The following is a 27,428-nucleotide window of genomic DNA, read 5'->3' on the forward strand; positions in this document are numbered from 1 at the left end:
TGAGTACCCTTTAAGTGGTGACTGTGGCCACGGGACACACTGACTCTTGTGTTTTCCTTCTTTCCTCCTCATCTCTCCATGGTCTCCACCTGCCCTTCGTCTTCCTCTTTCCTTTGCTCTGGCACCTTCACACTTTCTTCTTACCCTGCCACCCCCCACTTCCCCTCTCTCGTCTGCCCCTTTGCCCCTTATTTTCCTGCTTCTGCTCCTGCCATGATCCCTTGTCATCTTCATCCTCTCAGCCTGTACTATCTCAGCTTTGTATTGCTTTTGTCCTTCCATCTTCCTGGTATTCATAACTAATGGAAAATTGTCATTGTATCACACAGACCAGAGATTAAAGATGGTGACTGGCCTTTGGACTGAAAATCAGCAATGAGTAATTTAAGATCAGGTATAATTGGTTTATTCATGAATTTGTTGAATTGCATTTGGCAGCTAGTAAGCAGAGAACAGAAACAGCAGTGGCTTAAACCGCTGGAAATGTATTCTCTGTTGGGTATTTAAGAGAGATCTGGGGGCGACAGTCGAGGCCTGCTCCCTGCTTGCCATTCTGAGTGCACGGCTTCCAGCCCCAGGGCTGTGTGTGGTCTGCGGTGGCTGCTGGAGCTCCAGCCATCATGTGGTTTCCAAGGTGATATGGGGGAAGATAAGAAGGACATATTCTAACCGTGTTCCCCTTACGGAGCTCTGCTGACTCCCGCGTCTTTGGCCTCCCATTGCTGTAAGGTAGGCTGAGGAGTCTTTTAGATGGACCCATTGCCAAGTGAAGTAAAATTTGGCTTCTGTCACTACGGGAGAAGGGAGTTGACGTTTGCAAGGTCTGCCTCCATTCATTCAGCATCGATTTAGAGCCTTCTGTCCACCAGCTACTAGGACCAGTCAGGGAGTCCCTATTCCAGAGGGGAGAACAGGTAAGGCAACACACGCAGGTTGGAATGAGGGTAAGAAGGCCAGAGTTGAGGAAGGTGTGAGGAAATGCCCCTTACCCACCAGCTTAGTCGGTGCCCAGACAGGCTCCAGGGTTTATACCAGCATTCTCTGTTGCTCAGTTCTCCTGTGCCCTTTCCTCTGCTCTTTCCCTTTTATCTTCATCATCATTGTTACCCTTGGGGTGGTTTTTGCCCCTTCATTCTAACCCTAACAGTAGTCCCCCAGCACCTGAGGAAGTGGGAACAGCTGGCAGCTTTGTGGGAGTTTCTGGGCTGGGAGCCATGTATTCAAAGAGCCAGGTTCCAGGCCCACAGACAGTTGGAGGCTGGCGGCAGGAGTGCAGCCTGTTCCTGGACACACCGTGGCCCTGCCAGGAGACACTGCTCCAGGAACGGGGTCGTCATTGGGAGCGATGTTTCTGGCCAGGCACCTGGCAGGGCTGCACTGCGCTGTCCCTGGCAGTTTGTCACAGCATAAACCTTTTGAAGTAGTAAATCCTTCTCCTGGAAAATAGGTCCCGTAAAATAGGTATAAATATTTTATGCACACTGGTTAATCAAGAATCCCAGGACACTGCAGTTAATTGTATGTAAAGAAAATACAGCTTTTATTTACTATAAAATTTCTAAACCGTTAAACATGGATATTCCTTCTTAGAACTAAAATGGAATTGTAGGAATAATTTCTAGGACCCACAGCGTCTTTGATGTCCATCTCAGAAACACTTATCGCGCGCTTTCCTCTTCCACCCCTCTCTCAGTTCCCTATGGGAAGTCAGGGAGGCAGCGCGAAGCTTGCCACAAAGGTTTTTTTTAAAGGCACACCCCAGCCCTTAAAGATTTAATCTTTCAGGGAAGACTGAAGGATTTAAAAGTTAGTTCTGACCTAGGACACTCCTCATGAGCCTAGACTGTGACCCTGGGCAAGTTACTTCCCCTCCTGTGCTTGGTTTCCTCTGTAAAATTGTAGTCCTGATTATTAAAGGGATTAAGAGACACGTGGGAAGCACTTGGTACATGTCAGTTGTTTTGCTGCTTTACCCACTGTGGTTGGGCTGACAGGTTGGGGCCAGCAGGTGGGAGGCCTTGGATGCTGCATTTAAGGAGTTGAATTGCATTCTTTGGGCACAAGAGAGCTGCGGAGATTTGTAGGCAGGGTTGTGACAGTCAGTGCTGTGGTTGGAAAGTCAGTGCTGAGGAGGGACCCAGTGCTGCTGTGTTTCAGCCTGTGTGACTTGGGGTGGTGTCCCATTGATGGCGCAAGGAGCCTTGGAGAAGTCGCAGGTGGAAGGTGGCAGGAGAGGAAAGAAGCATGTGGCGATCAGTTCTGCAGACACAAGCTGAGCATGTGCAGCTGCCAGGCGCTCTGCTGGGCGCAAGGGTAAGGGCTGCCTGGGTCCCAGCACAAAGATCACTGGTTACATTCTGGATGCATGAGGAGGCCCTGCCAGGCCTCAGCAGGGTGCTGAGACCATCCGCAGGAGAGCAGCCCAGGAAGAGGCAGAAGATGCAGTCACAGTGCAGAAAAACCCCAGCGGGTGGTTTGTGCGGTGAGCAGGGAGGCCAAGCGTAGACAGGTGCAGGGACAGGCGTGTGTCAGGGAGGCTCAGGCAGGGGTAAAGCAAAGCACGCAGCAGAGGGCGGAGCCCTTGGAAGAGAGGGCTTCAGGGTGGTGGTCAGTGTGCCTTGGCACCAGGTGATGGAGGCAGAGGGCAAGGAGAGGTCGTGGGGAACCTGGGAACCGAAGGCCGCTCTCACTGCGGTGGTTCTGATACTCCGTGTTCTGTAGTACGGAGGAGTTTGCTCTGAGTGCTCACTGTTCACCTGCCCTCTCACCAGCCTGTCAGGGAGGGGTGTGGCCCCACATGATGGCCGGGAAGCTGAAGCGAAGCCCAACAGGCTCACCTGACCCTCAGTGGCTTGGGGGTGGAGGGGCTTCCTCCCAGACACCAGGACCCTGGCGAGGTGAGGCGGGGGGCTGGCAGGAAGGGCAAGGCTAAGGCCCAGGGCCATGTGTGGGGAGCACGGTGCACTCAGACCCCTGGGCAGAGCAGAGAGAAGGCAGATCCTGAATCGGGAAGGGCTTTGGGGGGGCTTCCCTGGTGGTCCAGTGGTTAAGACTCAGCGCTTCCATTGCAGAGAGCGTGGGTTGGATTTCTGGTCTGGGAATGCCCTGCATGCCTTGAGGTATGATCAGTTGTTAAAAAAAAAGAGTTAAGAGAAGAAAGGTCTTGGACAGCACGACCGAGTCTGGGGTGTTTCTTATGGTGGCGAGGAGTTTTGGAAGAGTCTTAAGCAGGAAAGTAGACACGGCATGCTTTGTGATCTAGAAAGACAGCCTGGCTGCAGAGTCGGGAGAGGGCAAGAGTGGAGGCAGGGCCCCTGACGGGCCCTGGAGGAGTTCAGGTGACAGAGGGAGGGGCTGGGGCAGGGAGATAGTTGGCACTTGGGTGATACTACTTAGTTCATTCGGTTCTTGGGTTATTTGGATCTTGGGATACATTGGGGGATGAGGGGATAGCTTCAAGGAGTATGACTTGAAGATTGAGACCCCAGCCCAGAATCCACCCAAACATAAAGCAAAAAGGCAATGGCGGAATCCACCTCCCTGTTGACCTTTCTGCTGGAGTGTGTTGGTTGACCCTGAAGGTCCTGAGACTCCTCAAGATCAAGGGTGAGGCTTCGGCATGGGTGGCCCTGGAGATGAGATGGGCAGACAGTCGGGCCACAGGGCAGACAGGTTGCTGCAGTCTGTCCCCCCACATCTAGCTCATGGTTGTTTCTGGCCCCAGGAAGCCCTGCCCTCTGCTGCATGGAGTCTTAGAGCTAGGAAAATGAGCAGCCTCCCAGAGGCCTTTGTCTTGCCTTCTCCTTCCAGTTGCTTCTCCCGGCCTTTGTCTGGAGGTAGGGAAGCTAGGCCCAGACTCATCTGGGCCACTTGACTGGGTAGGTGACACTGATCCCCAGACCCCCTGCTCCCTGTGGCCCTAGGCTCTCAGCTCCCAGCTTTTGGCCAAATAAAAGCTGGAATTGTATCAGCTGTTGCTCCTTACAAGGCTCCAGGGGTTACCCTGGGTGCTCACATGCTGTTTCCATCTCTCCAGATTCGATGGGCGCTGAAATTCTGTCTCCAGGCCTGTTGCAGTGTCTGTCTGGCTTCTGGGGCCTGAGCCCACGTATTAGTAGGCTGCCCTCCATTTACCCTCAGGATGAGCTTTAGTCAGGTTAGCTTATTTTTATGGTAAAACGTTAATTAATATAAAAGTAACACGAAGACAAGAAAGTTATATGACAAAAAGAGACTGACGGACAAGACGTAGGACCCCCAGCCCCATGCCCAAAGGATAAAGGTAAGGATGACCAGTTTCCTGTGTATCTTCCAGTATTTCCCATGCACATACTCCTGTGTACATGTGTATTTCCTGTTCCTACCTCTGTCCCCATGGCAGTGGGGAACGTGCTGAATTGTTTGTTTGTTTTGATACCCAGCTTCTTTTTCATCTAACTGTATATTGGGAATGTTTCTTTTGAACCATTTTTTGGGTAGAGATAATGTATATATAGTTTGACCAATAATTGTCCAATAAGCATTCATGTAACTAGAGCAGTAAAATGCTTTAGATATGTTGAGTAAACTGTGGGTTATAAAACATCTTCACAGCTGCTTTCTTGTATGATCCTCAGAGCCCTGTGGGGAAGACAGAAAAGAAGAATCTTTTTGCAGGTTAGAGCAGTGAGGAGGTGAGAGTGGTGGTGCTCCATTTAATGAAGAGCAAAACAGAGTCTCTTCTTCGAAAGGAGAAAAATGAAGATCATGGCATCCAGTCCATCACTTCATGGCAAATAGATGGGGAAACAATGGAAACAGTGACAGATTTTATTTTCTTGGACTCAAAATCACTGCAGATGGTGATTGCAGCCATGAAATTAACAGATGCTTGCTTCTTGGAAGAAAAGCTGTGACAAAGCTAGACAGCATATTAAAAAGCAGAGACATTATTTGGCTGACAAAGGTCTGTCTAGTCGAAGCTGTGGTTTTTCCGGTAGTCATGTATGGATGTGAGAGTTGGACCATAAAGAAATCTGAGCACCGAAGAACTGATGTTTTTGAACTGTGCTGTTGGAGAAGACTGTTAAGAGTCCTTGGACTGCAAGGAGATCCAACCACTTAATCCTAAAGGAAATCAGTCCTAAATATTCATTGAATGACTGATGCTGAAGCTGAAGCTCCAATACTTTGGCCACCTGATGCGAAGAGTTGACTCATTGGAAAAGACCCTGATGCTGGGAAAGACTGAAGGCAGGAGGAGAAGGGGCGACAGAGGATGAGATGGTTGGATGGCATCACCAACTCGATGGACATGCGTTTGGGCAAACTCCAGGAGATGGTGAAGGACAGGGAAGCCTGGTGTGCTATAGTCAGTGGCGTCACAGAGAGTCAGACAGGACTGAGTAACTGAACAGCAACCTTTGAAAGACTTAGATTGTTTGAGGAATAGAATCTAAACATACATACCTACCCTGAAAGCATGGGAAGCAGCATGTGTGGGGTGAATATGGTGGGTGGCAGATACTTGGGGGCAAGCTTCCTGAAAGGGGATCAAACGTGAACCAAATCTTTGAAAGAGAAGGACTGTCAGAGTGAGACCAGTGACATAGGGAAGATATTTCTGATAGGATAGCTTGGGCAGAGGTGCAGAGATGCAAACATGACCCCCGACACCATCCCTGGCCTGGTCTGCTCATTCAGTAAGCAGATAGTTAAATCCCTGCCCGGTGCCCAGCACTTCCTGGGTCCAGAGAGCAGCGGGAATAACTCAGTGCCTGTCCCCTGTGGGTTCTCACTCTCTAGCTGGGAGATGCTGGATGCGCAACAGGCGAAACCAACAGACGTTGATAGAGATCAGAACAGTAGTTACCTCTCCGTGGAGACATTGACTGGGAAGAGGCATGAAGAATCTTCTGGGGTGCTGGAAATGTTTGCTGTCTTGAACTGAGTGATGATTTTGTGGAGGATAAAAATGTAAGACTTCGTGGATCTGCATATTTAAGACTAACGCAGACAGCACACCCTTAACAGTGGATATGTTATACCCCTGTTATAAAGCAAGCAAGAAAATAAATAATAACACATCCCTAGGTTAAATAACTAAGTAAAAGGCAATAGCAAGACAGTGTGGGAAGGGATGTGCTTGGAGATAGAGACCTCAGGAGCTTGCTGCAGGAGGCTTGTCTGAGGAAGTGATAGAAGCTGAGATTGAAGGACAGAGAGTTAAGGGGATGAGGTGGCCCAGGTGGGAGGAACAGTCTATGCCAAGGCCCAGAGGCAGGGAGTGCCTGGTGTGCTAGAAAGTTCCGGATGAACAGAGTGTAGAGTTTTGAAGGGATGAGAGAGATTTCAGACCCTCACTGTGTTGTTTCAGAAGCCCCCCAGCGAGTCTCTGCCTCTCTCTGCTCGGGTTCTGCCCACCTCCTGCCTCAAGAGTTAAGTCCACCCTTAGTAACGAGGACGTCAAGGCTGGCCTTGTCTGGACCCCTTATCTGTCCTTCAGAGAACTGCACGCCCCAGTGAAAGGACAGCTCACCGTTCCCGGATGCACTCTGTGCTCTTAGCTGCCTGGCCTGGCTCACCTGGGCCTTCACCGGGAGGGCCTTTCCAACCTTTGCTTGGGCTGAAAGAAGGACCATAACACTACTTCACAGGCATCCCTGCCTCCCCCGAGTTGGACGCTTTCTTCCTCCCAGGCGCCTCCCTCTCTGCGCCCTCCGCCACACACTTGTTTGTACCCTCACCCTCCTCAAAGGCGGTCTCTGTCTCCCTACTCTCGGCATCTCCCGTGTAGGACTATTGTATACAGTCAGTTCCCAAGCCAGTCCCATAAACGATTTTTTAAATGAATGGGCCTCTGGCTGGAAGTAGGTAGAAGGGTGCCAGAGGGGAATCATAGTGAAGGCTGCCTGGGAAAGTGTCAAGACTGGTGCTTCCAAATTCCTGGCAGTTATTAACTTTGAGGATTCAGAAACAAGGAATAGAATTTCCTGGGAGTTCCCCAGATCATAAATTACTTGATATCTTTAACACTTAATTTATGAGCGTTAAGAAGAAATGAGACTCTAGTAGACTGAAATAGTTTTCTGTGATGAAAGTTTCAGAGGTTTTTACTATAAAAGAAAATAAAGATGTATAACGGTAAATGCATGGTTTGTTAGTACTAGGAACAATACATTGTAACAAGATTATATATTAACATGTGAAAATGATCCCTACCCAACATAGATATTTGAGAATGGAAAATGTTAAAGGAAGAAAACATTAACACAAAATACAAAATAAAAATTTGATAATTTAACGATAGTACCACAAATACTCGGACGTGGGGTAGATCATCTTGGCCACTGCCCTTTTCATTATAGGGGACTAGAATGCAAAAGTAGGAAGTCAAGAAACACCTGGAGTAACAGGCAAATTTGGCCTTGAAGTATGGAATGAAGCAGGGCAAAGGCTAATAGAGTTTTGCCAAGAGAACACACTGGTCATAGCAAACACCCTCTTGCAACAACACAAGAGGAGACTCTACACATGGACATCACCAGATGGTCAGCACCAAAATCAGATTGATTATATTCTTTGCAGCCAAAGATGGAGAAGTTCTATATAGTCAGCAAAAACAAGACCGGGAGCTGACTGTGGCTCAGATCATGAGCTCCTTATTGCCAAATTCAAACTTAAATTGAAGAAAGTGGGCAAAACCACTAGACCATTCAGGTATGACCTAAATCAAATCCGTTATGATTATACAGTGGAAGTGAAAAATAGATTTAAGGGCATAGATCTGATAGCTAGAGTGCCTGATGAACTATGGAATGAGATTCGTGACATTGTACAGGAGACAGGGATCAAGACCATCCCCATGGAAAAGAAATACAAAAAAGCAAAATGGCTGTCTGAGGAGGCCTTAAAAATAGCTGTGAAAAGAAGAGAGGCGAAAAGCAAAGGAGAAAAGGAAAGATATAAGAATCTGAATGCAGAGTTCCAGAGAATAGCAAGAAGAGATAAGAAAGCCTTCTTCAGTGATCAATGCCAAGAAATAGAGGGAAAGAACAGAATGGGAAAGACTAGAGATCTCTTCAAGAAAATTAGAGATACCAAGGGAACATTTCATGCAAAGATGGGCTCGATAAAGGACAGAAATGGTATGGACCTAATAGAAGCAGAAGATATTAAGAAGAGGTGGCAAGAATACACAGAAGAACTGTACAAAAAAGATCTTCATGACCCAGATAATCACGATGGTGTGATCACTCACCTAGAACCAGACATCCTGGAATGTGAAGTCAAGTGGGCCTTAGAGAGCATCACTACGAACAAAGCTAGTGGAGGTGATGGAATTCCAGTTGAGCTGTTTCAAATCCTAAAATATGATGCTGTGAAAGTGCTGCACTCAATACAGCAGCACATTTGGAAAACTCAGCAGTGGCCACAGGACTGGAAAAGGTCAGTTTTCATTCCAATCCCAAAGAAAGGCAATGCCAAAGAATGCTCAAACTACCACACAATTGCACTCATCTCACATGCTAGTAAAGTAATGGTCAAAATTCTCCAAGCCAGGCTTCAGCAATACGTGAACCGTGAACTTCCAGATGTTCTAGCTGGTTTTAGAAAAGGCAGAGGAACCAGAGATCAAATTGCCCATCTACTGGGTCATCAAAAAAGCAAGAGAGTTCCAGAAAAACGTTTATTTCTTTATTGACTATGCCAAAGCGTTTGACTGTGTGGATCACAATAAACTGTGGAAAATTCTGAAAGAGATGGGAATACCAGACCACCTGACCTGCCTCTTGAGAAACCTATATGTAGGTCAGGAAGCAACAGTTAGAACTGGACATGGAACAACAGACTGGTTCCAAATAGGAAAAGGAGTACATCAGGGCTGTATATTGTCACCTGCTTATTTAACTTATATGCAGAGTACATCATGAGAAACGCTGGACTGGAAGAAGCACAAGCTGGAGTCAAGATTGCCGAGAGAAATATCAATCACCTCAGATATGCAGATAACACCACCCTTATGGCAGAAAGTGAAGAGGAACTCAAAAGCCTCTTGATGAAAGTGAAAGAGGAGAGTGAACAAGTTGGCTTAAAGCTCAACTTTTAGAAAACTAAGATCATGGCATCTGATCCTATCACTTCATGGGAAATAGATGGGGAAACAGTGTCAGACTTTATATTTTTAGGCTCCAAAATCACTGCAGATGGTGATTGCAGCCATGAAATTAAAAGACGCTTACTCCTTGGAAGGAAAGTTATGACCAACCTAGATAACATATTGAAAAGCAGAGATACTACTTTGCCAGCAAAGGTCCGTCTAGTCAAGGCTATGGTTTTTCCAGTGGTCATGTATGGATGTAAGAGTTGGACTGTGAAGAAAGCTGAGTGCCGAAGAATTGATGCTTTTGAACTGTGATGTTGGAGGTATCTCTTGAGAGTCCCTTGGACTGCAAGGAGATCCAACCAGTCCATCCTAAAGGAGATTAGTCCTGGATGTTCATTGGAAGGACTGATCTGAAGCTGAAACTCTAATACTTTGGCCACCTCATGTGAAGAGTTGACTCATTGGAAAAGACCCTGATGCTGGGAGGGATTGGGGGCAGGAGGAGAAGGGGACGACAGAGGATAAGATGGCTGGATGGCGTCATCGACTCGATGGACATGAGTTTGAGTGAACTCCGGGAGTTGGCGATGAACAGGGAGGCCTGGCATAGTGTGATTCATGGGATCGCAAAGAGTCGGACATGACTGAGCGACTGAACTGAACTGAACCACAAATACTGAATATTTAAAAGTTATTTTTAAAGGGACATTAAAATTTTTTTATTTTTAAATTTCCAGACACTAAAATTTGCCCTTTCTAGTATGTAGTTCTGTGAGTTTTGGCAAATTTATAAAGAACTGTGCCATCACCCACTAAAGGTAATGACATTCCTTGATGCCATTCCTTTGTAAGTCAGACCTGCCCATATCATTAACTTCTGGTCTGTTCTCTCTTCCTGTAGTTCTCCCTTTTTCCAGAATGTCCCACACATGGAATCATAAAGTATGTAGCCTTTTGCGTCTTTCACTTAGCATTATGTATGGAGATTTATCCGTGGTTGGTGCGTATATCAATAGTTTGTTCCTTTCACTGTTGAGTAGTATTCCACTGAAAGGATGTGCCCCAATTTGTTTGTCCATTCTTCAGTTCAGGGACATAGAGGTTGTTTTCAGTATTTGATGATTCCGAATGAAGATTCATATGCTAATTTGAACATACGTTTTCATTTCACTTAGGTAAATACCTAGGAGTGAGCCTGCTGAGTCTATGCTAAGAATATGTTTAACAGCCAAACTGTTTTCCAAAATAGTTGACCATTTCACATTCCTGCCGGCAACATAAGAGAGTTCCAGTTCTCCACAGCCTTGATGGCACTTAGTCTTGTCAGCCTTTGTTTTGACTATTCTAATAGGTATTCGTGATATTTCATTGTGGTTTTAATTTGCTTTTCCCTAGTAACTAAGGATGCTGAGCACCTTTTTCATGTGCTTATTTGTCATTTATGTAGCTTCTTTGGTGAAGTATCTGTTCAGATCTTTAGCTCATTTCCTAATTGGGACGTGTATTTTCTTATTGCTGAGTTTCGGGAATTCTTTATTTGTTTTGGATACATATTCTTTGTCAGATATGTGATTTGCAGAAATTTCCCTCACTGATTGGCTTGATTTTTCATTCTCTTAATGGTGTCTTTTAAAGCACAGAAGTCTTTTAATTTTGATGAAGTCCAATTTATCAAAAAATGTTCTGATACGAGTTTTGTTTTTGATGTCATATCTGAGAACTTAACCAAAGGACTTTCCTGGTGGCACAGTGGATAAGAATCCTGCCAGTGCAGGGGATGTGGGTTTGATCCCTGGTGCAGGAAGATTCCACGTGCCATGGTACAGCTAAGGCCATGTGCCACCACTACTGAGCCCCCACTTTCTGGGGCCTGTGTGCCACAGCTGCTGAAGCCCACAGGTCCTAGAGCTGCAGCAGGAGAAGCCACCACAGTGAGCAGCCCCCGCGCTGCCCCTGGAGATAGCTAACACACCGCAGCGTAGGCCCGCCACAACCAAAGACAAGTAAATGAATAAGTGCAGAAGTGAAGAAAGACATTAAGAGAAAACAAACCTAACCCAAGGTCACAAAGTTTATAGTCGCTTCTAAAAGTTTGTGGTCTTTTAACTTTTATTTAGATTTATGATCCAACTAGTTTTAGTTAGTTTTTATAAAAGAAACAAAACACAAGTCAAGGTTTTTCCATTTTTAATTTTTGTATTTGAGTTGCTTTAGTTGTTTCATCACCGTTTACTGAGTTCTCACTATTGAATCGCTGTTTCCTTTTGCCAAAATCAGTCCAACCAGTCCATTCCGAAGGAGATCAGCCCTGGGAGTTCTTTGGAAGGAATGATGCTAAAGCTGAAACTCCAGTACTTTGGCCACCTCATGCGAAGAGTTGACTCATTGGAAAAGACTCTGATGCTGGGAGGGATTTGGGGGCAGGAGGAGAAGGGGGCGACAGAGGATGAGATGGCTGGATGGCATCATGGACTCAATGGACGTGAGTCTGAGTGAACTCCGGGAGTTGGTGATGGACAGGGAGGCCTGGCGTGCTGCGATTCATGGGGTCGCAAAGAGTCGGACACGACTGAGCGACTGAACTGAAAATGAAATTTTAAAATACACAAGCATTTATTACTCTTTCTAGTAATCTTGATCTTTGTTTCATGGCAGATGTTATCATGTAGAAAATTCTTCATGATGTAGACTTATTCCGAACGTAGAAAAATGTTTTCATTTTACGTTGATGGTGGCTGACTTGTTAAGGATGCATCCAAAAGTATCTTTAAATTGGACATCAAGAGACATGTATAAATAATTCCTTCTTTAATGATAAAAATACTTTGCTTGCCCCAGTTTTAACTATTGCTTTATCTAATCAGTACTGCTTTTACTAATTCACATTCTAGATCAGCCTTTGATTTAGTGTTGTAGAATTCCACTCCATTCAGTCACTCAGTCATGTCTAACTCTTTGCGACCCCAAAGACTGCAGGACACCAGGCCTCTTGTCCATCACCGTCTCCTGGAGTTCACTCAGACTCATGTCCATGGAGTTAGTGAAGCCATCCAACCATCTCATCCTCCATCATCCCCTCCTCCTCCCGCCTTCAATCTTTCCCAGCATTAGGACCTTTTCCAGTGAGTCAGTTCTTCATATCAAGTGGCCAAAGTATTGGAGTTTCAGCTTCAGCATCAGTCCTTCCAATGACTGTTCAGGACTGATTTGTTTTAGGATTGATGGGTTGGATCTCCTTGCTGTCCAAGGGACTCTGAAGAGTCTTCTCTACCACCACAGTTCAAAAGCATCAATTCTTTGGTGTTCAGATTTCTTTATAGTCCAACTCTCACATCCATACATGACTACTGGAAAAACCATAGCTTTGACTAGACAGACCTTTGTTGGCAAAGTAATGTCTCTGCTTTATAATATGTTGTCTAGGTTGGTCGTAACTTTTCTTCCAAGGAGTAAGCGTCTTTTAATTTTATGGCTGCAGTCACCATCTGCAGTGATTTTGGAGCCCCAAAAAATAAAGTCTCTCACGGTTTTCATTGTTTCCCCATCTATTTGCCATGAATGATGGGACCAGATGCCACGATCTTAGTTTTCTGAATGTTGAGTTTTAACCCAACTTTTTCAGTTTCCTCTTTCACTTTCATCAAGAGGCTCTTTAATTTTTTGCTTTCTGCCGTAAGTGTGGTGTCATCTGCATATCTGAGGCTGTTGATAATTCTCCCAGCAATCTTGATTCTAGCTTGTGCTTAATCCAGCCCAGCATTTCTCATGATATACTCTGCATATAAGTTAAATAAGCAAGGTGACAATAAACAGCCTTGACATACTCCTTTCCTGATCTGGAACCAGTTTGTTGTTCTGTGTCCAGTTCTAACTGTTGCTTCTTTGATCTGCATTCAGATTTCTCAGAAGGCAGGTCAGGTGGTCTGGTATTCCCACCTCTTTAAGAATTTTCTACAGTTTATTGTGATCCACACAGTCAAAGGCTTTAGCTTAGTCAGTAAAGCAGTAGATGTTCTTCTGGAACTTTCTTGCTTTTTCTGTGATCCAACAGATGTTGGCAGCTTGATCTCTGGCTCCTCTGGCTTTTCTAAATCCAGCTTGAACGTCTGGAAGTTCATTTTTCATGTACTGTTGAAGCCTGGCTTGGAGAATTTTGAGCATCACTTTGCTAGCATGTGAGATGAGTGCAATTGTACGGTAGTTTGAATTCCACTACTCACATATTTTCTTCGTATTTCTCATGTAGCCAATAGTCAAATACTATAAAATGCCAGTGCATGTTATTTTAATAATCTAACATGTGGATCTCCTAATGTCACAATCGCCAGCTTAAAACTAATTTTGCCTCCAAACTTATTTCTTAGGAAATCACTGGGTGGATTTGTATATACCGTGTAGGCATGCTCAGTCGCTTCTGTTGTGTCTGACTCTCTGCGACCCCATGGACTGTAGCCTGCCAGTCCATGGGATTTCCCAGGCAAGAGTATTGGAGTGGCTTGTCATGCCCTCCTCCACAAGATCTTCCGCACGGAGGGATCAAATCCAAGTCTCCTGTCTCTCCTGCATTGCAGGCAGATTCTTTACTCACTGAGCCACCTGGGAAGCTGTATATAAATATATTAATACATGTTTGCAAGAATGCCTGTTAGCAACAGAAGGGACCATGAATACACACTCACAACATTGGCAGTGGCTTCAAGAAAGACATGGTTAGATTGTTGCCACTTCTTTTCCTGTGTACTCCTGTCCTGGTTCCCAAAGACATCAGCCTTAACCTTGAACTCTGCATGTTAGTTTCTTGCTCTTGATTTGACTTAAAGCAGTGGATTCCTTGGATTGGTTGTTAAGCTTTAATTCTCGTGAGAGGATTATAATACCTTTTCCCAATTTCTCAATTAATATCTCTCAGACTTCAGGATTCAGTAAAAACAAATCTCCCAAGAAATGTTGGGAAGAAAGTCTTACATAGAAATACTAACTGAGGGCTTCCCTGGTGGTCCAGTGGTTCAGAATCCACCTGCCTGTACAGGGGAGACAAGTTCCATCCCTGGTCTGGGAAGATCCCGCGTGTCGCCAGGCAGCTAAGCCCTCAAGCCTTAAGTACCGAAGCTCTGGAGTCTGTGATACGAAACAAGAGAAGCCGCTGCAGTGAGAAGCCCATGTACCACAACTCGAGAAAAGCCCTCGAACAGCAACGAAGACCCAGCCCAGTCAAAAAATAATTTACAGAATAAATAAGTTTTAGAGGGAAAATACTAATCGAGAGGTCTCAAGGCAGGACTTAATGAAAGCCAAGCTTCATAGGTTCCTGGCTGGTAAGCCCCCCAGGGCAGCTGCTGTGTCTCATATAGCACAGAGCTTCTGGGACCCCGCCTGGCACCGGATCCAAGGTGGGTGCCCGATCTGTAGAGGAAGCTCTTGAAAGTTGCTGGCTGAACATACGCATTTACGACCAGTGGCAGGAAGCAGTGTGTGAACAGCTTTGGCTGACGAATATGATTCACATTGTAGAGGTTCGTGGAAGATGAAGTTAGAAAACTCTGAGATCTCTATTGTGCCAAGCCTTCAACAACATTCGAAGAAGCTTGGATTTTATATTCTGGACCCTCGCTGGGGAGAGACTCGAACATGACACAGCTGAGTCTTCATTGGTTCAGAGCCGTGTGATAAGCTGAAAGCAGAACTGCCTTTTTTCTGTTTTTTATTTAAAAAAAAAAAAAAAAAAGACCAAAGCTACAGAAAAGTTGAAAGGATAGGGCAGTAAACTTCTGACTTCTTTCGCTGAGGCTCACCAGCTGTGACAATGTTGCATTTGCTTAACATCCTGTTATAGGTGGCGGTCCACAGTCCCTGTTTGTTGGATTGTTCCCTTGTGATCAGGTCCCCGTAACATTTCTTCCGGGAACCCACAGAGGTGACGAGTGCTTCCTGGTACTTCACATCAGGAGGCAAGACACACAGATGATGACAGGTGCCCCAGGAAAGGTGATGCTGACTTTAGTCACCTGGAAAGTTGGTATCTGTGAAGGCTACTTTTTAATTTATTGATTTGTTTTTTAAGGCAGATAACTTTGAAAGGAACTTTTCACCGATTTGGGGAATAACTGACAGCCATTTTGGAAATGAGGTATTTCTCTGTCAGTTACTCCTGCTATTGAAAAACATCCCTGGTGGTCCAGTGGCTAAGACTTCACATTCCCAATGCAGGGGACTCAGGCTTGATCCCTGGTCAGGGAACTAGATCCCACATGTTGCAACTAAGAGTTCAATGCCACAACTAAAGATCCTGCATGGCACAACTTAAGGCATGGTGCAGCAGCCAAATAAATAAATGTTAAAATATATATATATATGTCCCGGTGCAGTCAGAAAAGCCCCGAGAGCCAGGAAACTGGGATTTGGAAACAGCTCCCTAACCATGTCTCCCCATGACTGTAGACCTGTAGACAAGCCATGTCATCTCTCTGGGCTGAGCCACTGAATCATGCATATAAGGAAATTGTTGCTCAGAGAAATGAAGCAATTTGCCCAAGGCCACTCAACCAGTAAGTGGCAGGTTGTGGTTGGGCCGAAACCCTGCCCTTGTCTTCACGCCAGTCCGCCTCCTCTGAGGTGGCTGGTCATCATCGAGGTGGCGCCAGGTGCTAGGGCCCGGAAGCAGGCAAGCCCCAGTACCTGGAGAATGTGGGGAGAGCGGGCAGAGGGGGCACCTGTCCTGCCCAGGTCCCCTCCACACCTGGCAGGTGGCTCCGGGCACCTCGGGCAGGCTGGTCATGGGGCTACCGGCTGCTTCTTGAGCACCCTTGGAATAAAGGCTTTTGCAGGTTTGACAGGTGAGCTGCCAATGCCACACCAGCCCCTCCTGCCCAGACGGGGGTGCGGGCCTCACATCACTGAGCCTGGGCCCAGATTCAGGTCTGTGCCCAGGATCCCCAGATTGGCCTGTGAACCCCCACGGTGGTCCCGAGGGATAGGGGAGGGCCCTGCCTAGGGGCCCAGGCGGGGAAAAGGCCAACAGGAAGTGTTGATGAGGGAAAGGTGAGCAGAGCCTTGCCAGGCAAGTCACCCTGGGTGGGGAGACACTGCCTACCTGCTCCAATTGCCCCAGGATTGGGGTGGAGGTTCTGGAGCCAGCAGTCCAGGAGGAGGGCTGGGCAGGTTTTAGAGGCCCCCGGGCAGCCCCTGGCCACCCCAGCCTATGCCCTTCCCGGTTAGCAGCTCTCCCCAGGCAAGTGGGACCCACATGCTCGGGGAGTAACATCTCTTCTTAGGCTTCTGTGGTGTCCTTCCCTGGAGCAGTTGTTTAGAGGAAAACAGTGGCTCCGGATCAATCCAGATATGGTTTGTCAAGGCCGTGTTTTCCTGTTGCTGCCGAGCTGCGAATCCAGGAGAACCGGCCTTCCCGAGCTGCAGCTGCCTCTCCCTCATTGTCCATCCCCACGGGCCTCTGGGAGGGGGCCGAGTTCAGGAGCGGGGCCCAGGCAGCCCTGCGCAGAGCACACCGTGCAGGTCCTGCAGGGAGCTCTGGGAAGGTCTTCTGCCCCTGGTTCATGGCCCCCCAGGGCCCTGCCCCTGGAGGGACCTGCAGGGCTCAGGCAGCCAGGCAGGCAGAGGCCAGGGAGCCTTGGAGAGAGAAGCCTGGAGGGAAACAGTGTGAGCAGACCCCCCCGCCCCCTCTGCTCGTGATAACCCTTGGGGGCCTGGGCAGTGCTCTACCTGATGCTTCTGAGGAGCACCTTCTGTCCTCCTGCCAGACAAGGCTGGAATCCTTCCTGGGAGCCTGACATGACCCAACAGGAGGCCTTCCGCTCCCTGAACAAGTTCCCCAAGAGTCATCACTAAGTCACTCAGTCTTGGCGTTTCTGGGTCTCCCTGGGGTTTCTGCACACCCCTCCTCCTGGCTCTGGAGTCCTGAGGCATGAGATGGCAGGGTTTTGACCAGTTTTCTCCCTGAGAGCTCTTTCAGGCTGTCAGTGCAGGTGTAAAATCCAGAAGCTGCCGTCAGAATGTCCTGAGAATTGGAAGGAGAGGGCACAGGCCAATCTTCTGACTCTCCGAGGTGCTTCAAGGTTTAAAAAAGTCTGTTCTGGGCTCCCTGAGATTTGAGTGCTCTTGCTTTTGTCCTTCCCTTCCCTCACCTCTGGTTCTCCCTTTGGGAGACTGCATGCTTTCCAAATATTTGTGAGCTAGGTGCTTATCTGGGACCTTAGAAAGCAAACAGACAGGTGTGCACTCAAAAAGGAAAGCGAGAACAGAAAGCAACTGAAAATGCCTTTGAGAGCTTCCGCCGGGCCAGCTTCACTTCACTTCCTGCTGTCTGCTCGTCCTTAGTTCCTGAGCTGATTTCTCTCGAGTGAGACCCGCAGCTTGTGAGGGAAAAAGCAAGAAATTTCTCAAGGACACTCCTGGCTCTTCTACTCAGACTTGTCACAAAAGTTACAGTTAGCTGCAGCCATGTAAAAGCAGTTCATCTCCCCACCATCACACTTTGCTCCCTCTCCTTCCAGACTGTGTCCCCTCACAGTCCTTCATGCTATTGGCCGAGCGTGTGTCAGCTCCGCGATGCAGGCAGATAAAACGGGCGTGGGGCAGATGTGCAGTTCAGCCACTTGCTGTCTCCTCCCAGCCATGTGCCTCTGCCATCCTGCTGTGGCACCAGGTCTCTGCCACCTGCAGGGTTGGCAGAGAAGTCCATGAGGTGCCTGTGCCAGAATGTTGAAGCTTGAGGTAGACTTCCTCACTTTCCTGCTTCAACTTGCTACTCTCTAAAATAATGGAAGTCTCACGTTTATATCTTGCTTTAATTTTTTTTTTAAATTTTGCTTACGAAACATAGCACATATTCGTTATAGAAAATTCAGGATTTCTTTGACGGTCCAATGGTTAGGACTCTGCTTCTAATGCAGGGGGCTCAGAGTTCAATTCCTGGTTGGGGAACTAAGATTCCACCTGCCACGAGGCATGGCCAAAAAAATTTAACAAAGAAAATTTAGGAAAATCAGAAAAGCAGGAAGAGAGTAAAATAAAAGACTTCCCTGGTGGTTCAGTGGCTGAGACTCTATGCTCTCAATACAGAGGGCCCGGGTTCGCTCCCTGGTCAGGCAGCTAGATCCCACACGGCACCACTAAGACCTAGTTGTTCAGTTGCTCAGTTGTGTCTGACTCTTTGCGACCCCATGGACTGCAGCACGCCAGGCATCCCTGTCCTTCACTATGTCCCGGAGCTTGCTCAAACTTGTGTCCATTGAAATGGTGATGCCATCCAACTATCTCATCCTCTGTTGTCCCCTTCTCCTGTCCTCAATCTTTCCCAGGATCAGTGTCTTTTCCAGTGAGTTAGCTCTTTGCATCAGGTGGCCAGAGTATTGGAGCTTCAGCTTCAGTATCAGTCCTTCAAATGAATATTCAAGGTTGATCTCCTTTAGGATGGACTGGTTTGATCTCCTTGCAGTCCAGGGACTCTCAAGAGTATTCTCCAGCACCGCAGTTTGAAAGCATCACTTCTTTGGCACTCAGCCTTCTTTGCAGTTCAACTCTCACATCCATACATGACTACTGGAAAAACCACAGCTTGGACTAGATGGACCCTTGTCGGCAAAGTGATGTCTCTGCTTTGTAATATGCTGTCTAAGTTTGTCATAGATTTTCTTCCAGGGAGCAAGGATCTTTTAATTTTATGACTGTAGTCACAGTCTGCAGTGATTTTGGAGCCCAAGAAAATAAAATCTGCCGCTATTTCCATTGTTTCCCCATCTATTTGCCATAAAGTGATGGGACCGGATGCCATGATCTTAGTTTTTTAAATGTTGAGTTTTAAGCCAGGCTTTTCACTCTCCTCTTTTACCTTCGTCAAGAGGCTCCTTAGTTCCTCTTCACTTTGTGCCATTAGGATGGTGTCATCTGCATATCTGAGGCTATTGATACTTCTCTTGATTCCAGTTTAAGCTTCATGCAGCCTGGCATTTCACATGATGCACTCTCAGGTGCTCCTTTCCCGATTTGGAACCAGTCCATTGTTCTGTGTCAGGTTCCAACTGTTGCTTCCTGATCTGCATACAGGTTTCTCAGGAGATAGGTAAGGTGGTCTGGCATTCCCATCTCTTTAAGAATTTTTCACAGTTTGCTGTGATTCACAGAGTCAAAGGCTTTAGCGTAGTCAGTGAAGCAGAAGTAGATGTTTTTCTGAATTCCCTGGCTTTTTCTATGATCCAGCAGATGTTGGCAATTTGATCCCTGGTTCCTCTGCCCTTTCTAAACCCAGCTTGGACATCTGAAAGTTCTCGGTTCATGTACTGTTGAACCCTAGCTTGAAGGATTTTGAGTGTTACCTTGCTAGCATGTGAAATAAGTGCAGTTGTGGGTAGTTTGAGCATTCTTTGGCATTGCCCTTCTTTGGGATTGGAATGAAAACTTTTCAGTCCTGTGGCCACTGCTGAGTTTTCCAAATATGCTGACATATTACGTGCAGCACTTTAACAGCGTCATCTTTTAGAATTTGACATTCCATCACCTCCACTAGCTTTGTTCATAGTAATGCTTCCTAAGTCACACTTGACTTCATACTCCAGGATGTTCTGTGTTTTCTTGACACCTTTTCTTAACATCTTCTGCTTCTGTTAAGTCTGTACCATTTCTGTCCTTTATTGTGCCCATCTTTGCATGAAATGTTCCCTGCTAAGACCCAGAGCTACCAAATAAATAGATAAAAGTAAATATTTTTTAAAAAATTATCCCAAAGGGATAATGATCATTAACATTTTGGCATATAAATTGTATAATATAAATGTTTTTCATATTTAATGTCTCAGTTAAGCTTGAAACCATTTATCTCAGAAGGAACCTGTGTGCTGGGGCTCAAATCCAGCCAAAACCCCGTTTGGGACTGTAACCCAAGTGACCGGGACTCAAACACAGTCAAAACGCTGCTTTGGACTTGAAGCCGTGTGGCCGGGATTCAAACCTGGCCAGAAGCCCCAGTCTTCCAGCTGCAATCCCACACCTAGTTTCAAGACCTAATGAAGGTCAGGTTCTTGATGTCTCATCGCAGAAAGAATTCAGTGAGAGACAGAGTGAAATGTAAGAAGTGGATTTATTTAGAGAGAAACATACTCCACAGAATGTGGGCCATCTTAGAAGGCAAGAATGGGCCTAAGAGAAACGCATTCCACAGACAAGAGTGTGGGGTGTCGCGGGGGGTGAGTGTGGCCTGGAAATGTGGTGTGGGTAGCTTTCATGGGCTGACAGTTCCATAAGCTAATGAGTGGGAGGTTTATTGCACGAGTTCCAGGATTTGGGCCACTGCCCACTTTTTGGTCTTTGATGGTCAGCCTTGGAACTGTCATGGTGCCTCTCTGTGTCATTTATACCAAGGATCAGGTCTAGTCAAAGTTGACTTGTCTGCCATCTTACAATCCACTTAGTTGTAATCAGTTTATGGTGTATCCTCCAGATACGCCATTCTTTCAAAGGTTGTGCCCTGCTGCCTTCCCCCTTATTTCAGTTCCATCTTACAGATGGGATAACTGAGCCCAGGGGCTTCCCTGGTGGCTCCGTGGTAAAGAATCTGTCTGCCAATGCAGGAGACGCGGGTTCGATCCCTGGATCAAGAAGATCCCCTGGAGTCGGAAATGACAACCCACTCCCAGTATTCTTGCCGAGAAATTTCAATGGACAGAGGGTATAGTCCCTCGGGTATCAAAGAGTTGGACACAACTGAGCAACTAAGCCACACACACACAACTGAGCCACAGAGTGGTTAGAAGGTTGCCCAGAAGTGCACAGCATAGTAAAGAGCTGGGAGTGGACTTGTCACGTGGCCAGCACCTCTCTCTGCACCGTATTCTTCTACCATCTAACCTCCGGATAGAAGTTTTGCTGGGGTCTGGATCTCAGTAGGACCTGGGCAGTTGCTGTCATTTGTTGAATTGACTCATCTAAAGGTTAATAAACGCCTAGAGGAAAGAGTGTCTCACTTAGACCCTCATTGACTTAGGAGAAAAGAAAGAAGGAGAATGTCCTCCTGAGATCTAATGAGTTGCCCTTGTGTACTTGGCTTCATCCCCTTGATTACTGGGGGTTTCGGGAGCCAGAGTGTGATAACCCAGAGAGGAGCAGGGGCCGGGAAGCCATCTGAGGACAAAGTGAGGAGAGGCTTTGTCTGGAAAAGATGGCTCTGGGGATAAGGACGGTGCAGGCAGAGACTTGGTGATCGGATGTCAGACACAACAGCGCCAGGAGTGGAAGGCCATTGAACGTGGGCTCTACTTACCAGGATGGTGGAGACTGTAGCATTAGGGGGCTTCCAGGAATGGAAGTGAGAAGCAGGGCCCTGGTGGCTGAGAGCTCCCACCCTGAAGGCAGACAGCTGCTGGTTTCCCCGCCTTTTCTGGTCCCTGTCACCCTGCTCTGCTGTGTGTCTCTCTCCACCCCACCCCCTAGGAGCCTGCATTGCTCCCCCACCCCCAGAACATCCTGGCCCTCAGTCCCTGTAAACAAGTCATCTGCCCACTCTGGACTTTATTTTCTTCTCTGAACCCTTCAGTGTTTCCTCTGATGAGCATGTTTTACCTTTAAGATCATTTCTGGATGACCCAGCTCTCCTTGGCCTTGACCCTTCCCCGAGGCCTCTGACAAGAGGCCATTTCCTCCTGCTGAGGACTCAGCCCCCTCTTCCCCTTCCCTGTTTGCGTGCAGCCTTCCCCAGGGTGGGTGCAGGTACGGGTCTTACCTTCCTCCTGGACTGGAGTGGAAACACTTACAAGGATCTTGAGGGTTTGTCACTACCTCCCTGCCCCGACCCTGAGAGGAGCTGAGGTCTGTGAATGGCCTGGGGCCTCCTTCCACTGGGTTCTGCTCTCAGGGCCTGCCCTGGTACAAGGATTTTAGAATTAAAGGGGTTGACAGGCCCATCACTCCTTCCCTATGGGCCCAATGGGGCCCGAGAAGAAAGAGCCGCCTCCCCCAAGATCCCCTGGCAGCTTAGTAAAATGAGCTGGGCAGCCTACAGCGAGGCCCTCACCAGCCGCTTCTAGACTCCATGTTTTCCCCTCCACCCGTGTCTACCAATTGATCGTAACCCTGATAAGCTGTTCTTTTGGAAGGATCTGGAGAGCAGGTTCCAGTGCCTTTGGGAAACTGAAACCGAAAGACAAGGATATCCATCTGGCTGTTTCAGGCTGAGTTGGCTTTTTTTCAGTTGTAAAAGTGTTGCGGGAAGGGGGACCCCAGAGCCCACGAGTGGGCCCTTGTCTAACACTCGGAAATGAATCGTCCAAGGAGACGCATGAGCTGACAGAGCAAGAGGCTTTATTGGGAAGGCCGCCCTTGTGGAGAGCAGTGGGGTAAGGGACCCGGGAGGACTGCTGTGCCGCTGGCTCCGTCTCAGGTTTTATGGTGATGGGATTCGTTTCCAGTTGTCTCTGGCCCATCATTAAGACTCCCAGGGCCCTTCCAGGTGGTGCCCGCATCGCTCAGCCAAGATGGATGCCAGCGAGGATTCTGGGAGGTGGTTGGACATGTGGTGTCTCCTTTTGACCTTTCCCAGACTCTTCTGGTTGGTGGTGGCTTATTGGTTCTGTGTTCCTTACCAGGACCTCCTGTCGTAAAATAACTCGCGCCAGAGGTCACTGTGGTGCCTGGCCAGGGTGGGCAGTTTCAGTCAGTGTGCTTCCCCCGAGAGAAACGTAGCTGTTACTGCGTGCCAGTCAGTCCTCTCTAAGACTGGAGGATCAGCGTGATTTTAACAGACCAGAACCTCTGGCTTGTGGAGTTTCTGTTCTTCTGAGAGACGAGCAGTAGACAGATGAGTGAAAAATACACACACACAAGTAGAGGTGCATTGTGCGTGCTCAGCCGGTAAGTCCTGTCCGACTCTTTGCAACCCACCAGGCTTCTCTGTCCATGAAATTCTCCAGGCAAGAACCCTGGAATGTGTTGCCATTTCCTTCTCCAGGGATCTTCCGGACCCAGGACCAAACCTGTATCTCCCGCATCTCCTGTGTTGGCAGGCAGATTCTTTACCACTGAACCACCTGGGAAGCCCTATAGGTACATTGGCGTTATATATGTATGTGTGGGTACATGCATAAATACTTGTGTATACGCATGTGTACATACAGACACATCCCAGATGGTAGTAAGAACTACTGAGAAAATTGAAGCAGGGAAGAGAATTGGAAGTACCCGAGGCTGGGCTGGAGTGGTTTTAAATAGGGTGATCAGGTTGACTGTCACTTTTGAGCAAAGCCCTGAGGAGGCGAGGCAGCAAGCCTTGGGGCAAGGGCATATTCAGCTGGAGGGGACAGCTGCAAGCTCTGTGAGGCGAGCGATGCCTGTTGTGTTCAGCACCAGCAAGGAGGCCATGATGCCTAGTATCCTGGGGGAGAGGTCGCAGGCAGAGGCCTCAGTTCCAGAAGGCCTCCCCTGGGCCAGTGTGATGGTGGGAGGATATGATCATAGGAGGGGCAAAATCTGACTTAAGGAGATCACTGTGACTGCTGTGTGGAGAATCGTGGAGTGAAGCCAGAAGCAGAGAAGCCAGTTTAGGAGGCCGTCGCAATAATCCAGGCAAGAGATGGTATTGGCTTGTACTGGGATCCTAGCGGTGGAGGTGGTGAGACGAGATTAGATTCAAGGTGGTCAAGGTGTTGATGAGAGACAGAGACAACGTTTGCTGACTCTGGACATTTTGGCCTGACCATCTAGAAAGCTGGAGTTGCCGCTTACTGAGCTGAGAAAGACTTTGGGGAAAGTACCAAAAGCTTAGTTTTGGGTGTGTTAGGGTCATGATGCCCTTGGGCATCCAGTACGGAGATCTCAGAGAAGCTGGGGGTGGAGGAGTAATAGGGGAGGCCGGAGTGCATGGAAGGCCACGAGCTCCCACGAGACCATGCAGGCGGGGACTGAGGGGAGAGGAAAGGAGCCCTTTGGAGACTGGCCCTGACCAGGCACAGCGAAAGAGGTCAACACGGAGCAGCCACTGAGGTCGGAGGAGAACCTGGGAGCCAGGTTGAGAACAGACGCAGAGGGGAAGGGTCCAGCAGTGTCCCCCGTGCTCTGCTGCATCAAACAAGATGAAGGTAACACGTGTTCAGTACGGGAAGTTTTAAAAGTAGAGCACCATAAAAATAATAAATTACCTGGCACGCTGTTTATGTAAGGAAACTGCCTTCCATTCTTCTGCTCGTCATTTCTGTGGAATCATGCTGTCTCTGTAGTTCTGTATTCTGCTACTTTCCACTTAGCAAGCTTTTAAATAGTCTATGGAAGCATGAGTTATGGCTAGATAATACTCCATTTTCTGGGAGTGCCCTAATTTAATTATCCATTCCTTTATTATTGGGCACTGAGTCATTTCTGTTATTTTTCATTATTATAAAAATTGATTTTGTTATTATGAATAACATTGCCTTGAACAGCCTGGTACAGTTTCTTTTGAGAGGAATTACCAGGTCAAAGGACATGATTACTTTTAGGTGAAGCTGACACGCGGTTCACAGTTTCTCCTGGACAGAACTTAGCTGTAGGGCTCTTTTGCGTCTCCTATCCCCTCGGGGAGGTTCAGAAGCCACTCCGCCCTGCCGACCCCCATGTCTGCCTTTGTCCACTCCAGCTGGAGTCACGCGTCTCCTGGGCCGATCCGAGTTCCCTTCCCTCTCCCACGGCCTGGCTGTGCCCCCGCCCCGTGCACTGCCCCTCTCCTTGCCACTGTCCCCTGTCCCCTGCCCGGTTGGTTTGTGCGGCAGCAGGAGTCAGAGCTCCCCAGAGGCTCACTGAGCATTAGGACGAGATAGCCCAGCGCAGGTGCTCAGCGCGCGTTGGTGCTGTGCCCTCCTCTGCCTGCGTCGAGTAAATGGGATCGTGTACGTGGAGGTGCCTTGTGAGCTTTAAAGGCCTGGCCGATGTCCAGATCTTAGTTATTGTTTAAAAAGAAAAGGTTTTGAGTAGCAGTGTCCCGTCACGCCCTGTAACCACGTACCCCCGCAGCAGGGCCGCGGATACACAGGCTGGTTGGACTTGCTGGTGGAGACGAGGTGTCAGGAGTCGGGGGCGGGGGGGCTGCGGTGGAGCCGTCAGGCCCCGGAACGCGGTGGCTGTTTGTGGTCACTGGCCCCCTGCCCAGCAGTGCCAAGTGCCACATGTGCTCCTGGGCGGGTGGGTGTGGCAGCCGAAGAGCAGTGAGACCAGAACCGCGCCGGGAGGCTGGAGCCGGGCCCATCAGAGCAGCAGTGGGTCTTGGAGTGTCCCGTCCAGACCTGACCTTCAGCCCTGGGCGGGGCACGGGTGAGGCGCTGGAGCCAGGCTCAGCTTTCCGTAATGGCCTGTCCCTCGGCTCCTCAGCCCGGACCCTCCCAGGAGTGGGACAGGGGTCAGCTCCCCACAGCCAGCCCGCCTGTGCTCTGGGAGGTGGCCCCTGTCTCACGCTGACACCCCTCCTGGGCGCGCCAGCACCCTGCAGCCCGGCCTCCACGGCAGCAGAGGAGTCCGTGTCTGAACACTGCTCTGGTCCTGCGCGTCCCCCCTTGGAGCCCTCCTAGGCGCTCTGCTGCTCTTCAGATAAACAGCTGAGCCCTCGACCTGCTCCTCGAGGCCCCAGATGGTCTCCAGATCAGCTGTCCCGAGCTCCCAGCACGCCCAGCTCAGAGGGTCTCTGCCACCCTCCTCCCTCTGAGGGGTCTCTGTCACCCTGTCAGGAGGAAAGGGAGGTGCTGGCAGCATCTTAGCTCCTGCGGTCCTTGAATGAGAACATTCTGGAAGCCCCTCACTGGGGCCCTCTGCCTGCTGCACCCCCGCGCTTACCTCTGCAGCTCCTCTGAGCAAGGAGGGTCCTCAGTTCTCAGGCTCCCAGGGAGCAGTCTCGCTCGCTTCTCAGCACACCCTTCTTTTACCTTCTAAGAACCTTAAAGCATATTATTCAGTTTTCTTTGTTCAAAGCATAGCTCCCCTTTGTCCCCCCCCCCCATATTGAAAGTGTCCCATGCTCACTGTAAAAACTTTGAGAAATACAAAAAAGTATAGTTAGGAAAATAAAGATCGCGCATAACTGCGCCCTCAGAGTAAAGCGCCATTAGCGATTTGGCCACGCCTTTCTGGCTTTACTTCTATGCGTTATGCACGTTTGTTTGTTTCTCCCCCTGCCCCCGCTTGGTGTGAGATTATTTTTCATATTTTTTAAAATTTATTAATTTTAATTGAAGGATGATTGCTTACAGAGTTGTGGTTTCTTTGGTATGGTTTCTCCAAACATCAACGTGGATCAGCCGTCAGTACGTGCGTCCCCTCCCTCCTGAACCTCCTTCCCACTGTGCGTATGTCTTGACATCCTTGCGGTTCTGTTGTCTGTGAAGCCAGGACTCGCAGCATCTCCTTGGTCCTCCGTGGTGACGCACGGGGCGGCTCAGCGCCCTGACCCACGCCAGGCTCGAAGCCCCAGAGCTGGCTGCCCCCAGGCCTCCCCCTGGTCCTGCCTGGGGAGCTCTCCTGCCCACTCTGACCTCTTATCTGAGCACCTCCTCTGTGGCTCCTTGAGATCTCGTTTTATTATAGCTTTAGCTCCGTTCCACATGGCTGATGGGCTGACTCTTGATGGAATTGGAAAAATTCTAGAATGGTGGGGGAGGGGTGGCTGGCTGGCCTCCTCTGGTTCCTACAGGCTCTGAACAGGATCAACCCCTCATTCCTTGGGCTTTGCCTCCGGGGATTCCAAGGCCACAGTGCCCGGAGGGGAATGGGGTGACCTGGGCTGACGAATGGGAGCAGAGAGCACCATGGAGCTGCTGGTCTGGAAAACCAGGGCACTGGGTCAGCACCAGGTTAATGATTGAGAGGGAAGCTTGGAGCCAAGCAGCCAGGCCCTGCTCCCATGGGCTGTCTCACCGCTGACCCAGAGGTCCGCTCCCCACCCCTACAGTGAGGGCAGGACGAAATGCAGCGACTGGCTCTTCCCAAGGGCCGGGCGGGGGACAAAGGCTCCGAAAGAAACCCAGAGCAGGGCGGGCCCTGTCAGCACTCCCTTCTCACGGTTGATTGCAAGGCAGGGAATTGGGAAATTCAGGGTGTAGGTCCCTGGCACTCCAGAGGCCAGCACTTGTCCACACTGGAATACTGCTCACTCCGTGCCAGCCCCTGAGGCAGCAGCAGCCACAGCCCGTTTGTTGCCTGTTAAGCATTCGCTGTGTGGTTGTCTTCTCTGCACGATGGCCACCCAGATTAAGTGGTCATACCCCAGCTTTAGGGCTGAGAAGCAGAGGTTGGTGTCTCCCCCAAGTCACAGAGAGGGAGTAGCAGAGCCAGGGTTTGACCCCAGGCCTGACACACAAGGCTGCGGGGCAGTGCATCTCAAGGG

General features: G+C 48.8%; 1 protein-coding gene and 1 long non-coding RNA gene across 10 annotated transcripts in view; one reads left to right on the forward strand and one right to left on the reverse strand.

The window, feature by feature from the left end:
• PPARD (peroxisome proliferator activated receptor delta) overlaps positions 1–27,428 on the forward strand; it is an 88,741-nt gene that overhangs the window by 35,396 nt on the left and 25,917 nt on the right. The gene's annotated exons all lie outside the window — the stretch shown is intronic.
• Positions 22,374–24,317, reverse strand: LOC132658238 (uncharacterized). The gene is made up of 2 exons (XR_009597556.1): positions 24,223–24,317; positions 22,374–23,125 (listed from the first exon to the last, which is right to left on the reverse strand). It is a non-coding gene; the product is annotated as an uncharacterized LOC132658238 (long non-coding RNA).

This window comes from Ovis aries, chromosome 20, assembly GCF_016772045.2.
Source record: "Ovis aries strain OAR_USU_Benz2616 breed Rambouillet chromosome 20, ARS-UI_Ramb_v3.0, whole genome shotgun sequence".
Classification (NCBI taxonomy): Eukaryota; Metazoa; Chordata; class Mammalia; order Artiodactyla; family Bovidae; genus Ovis; species Ovis aries.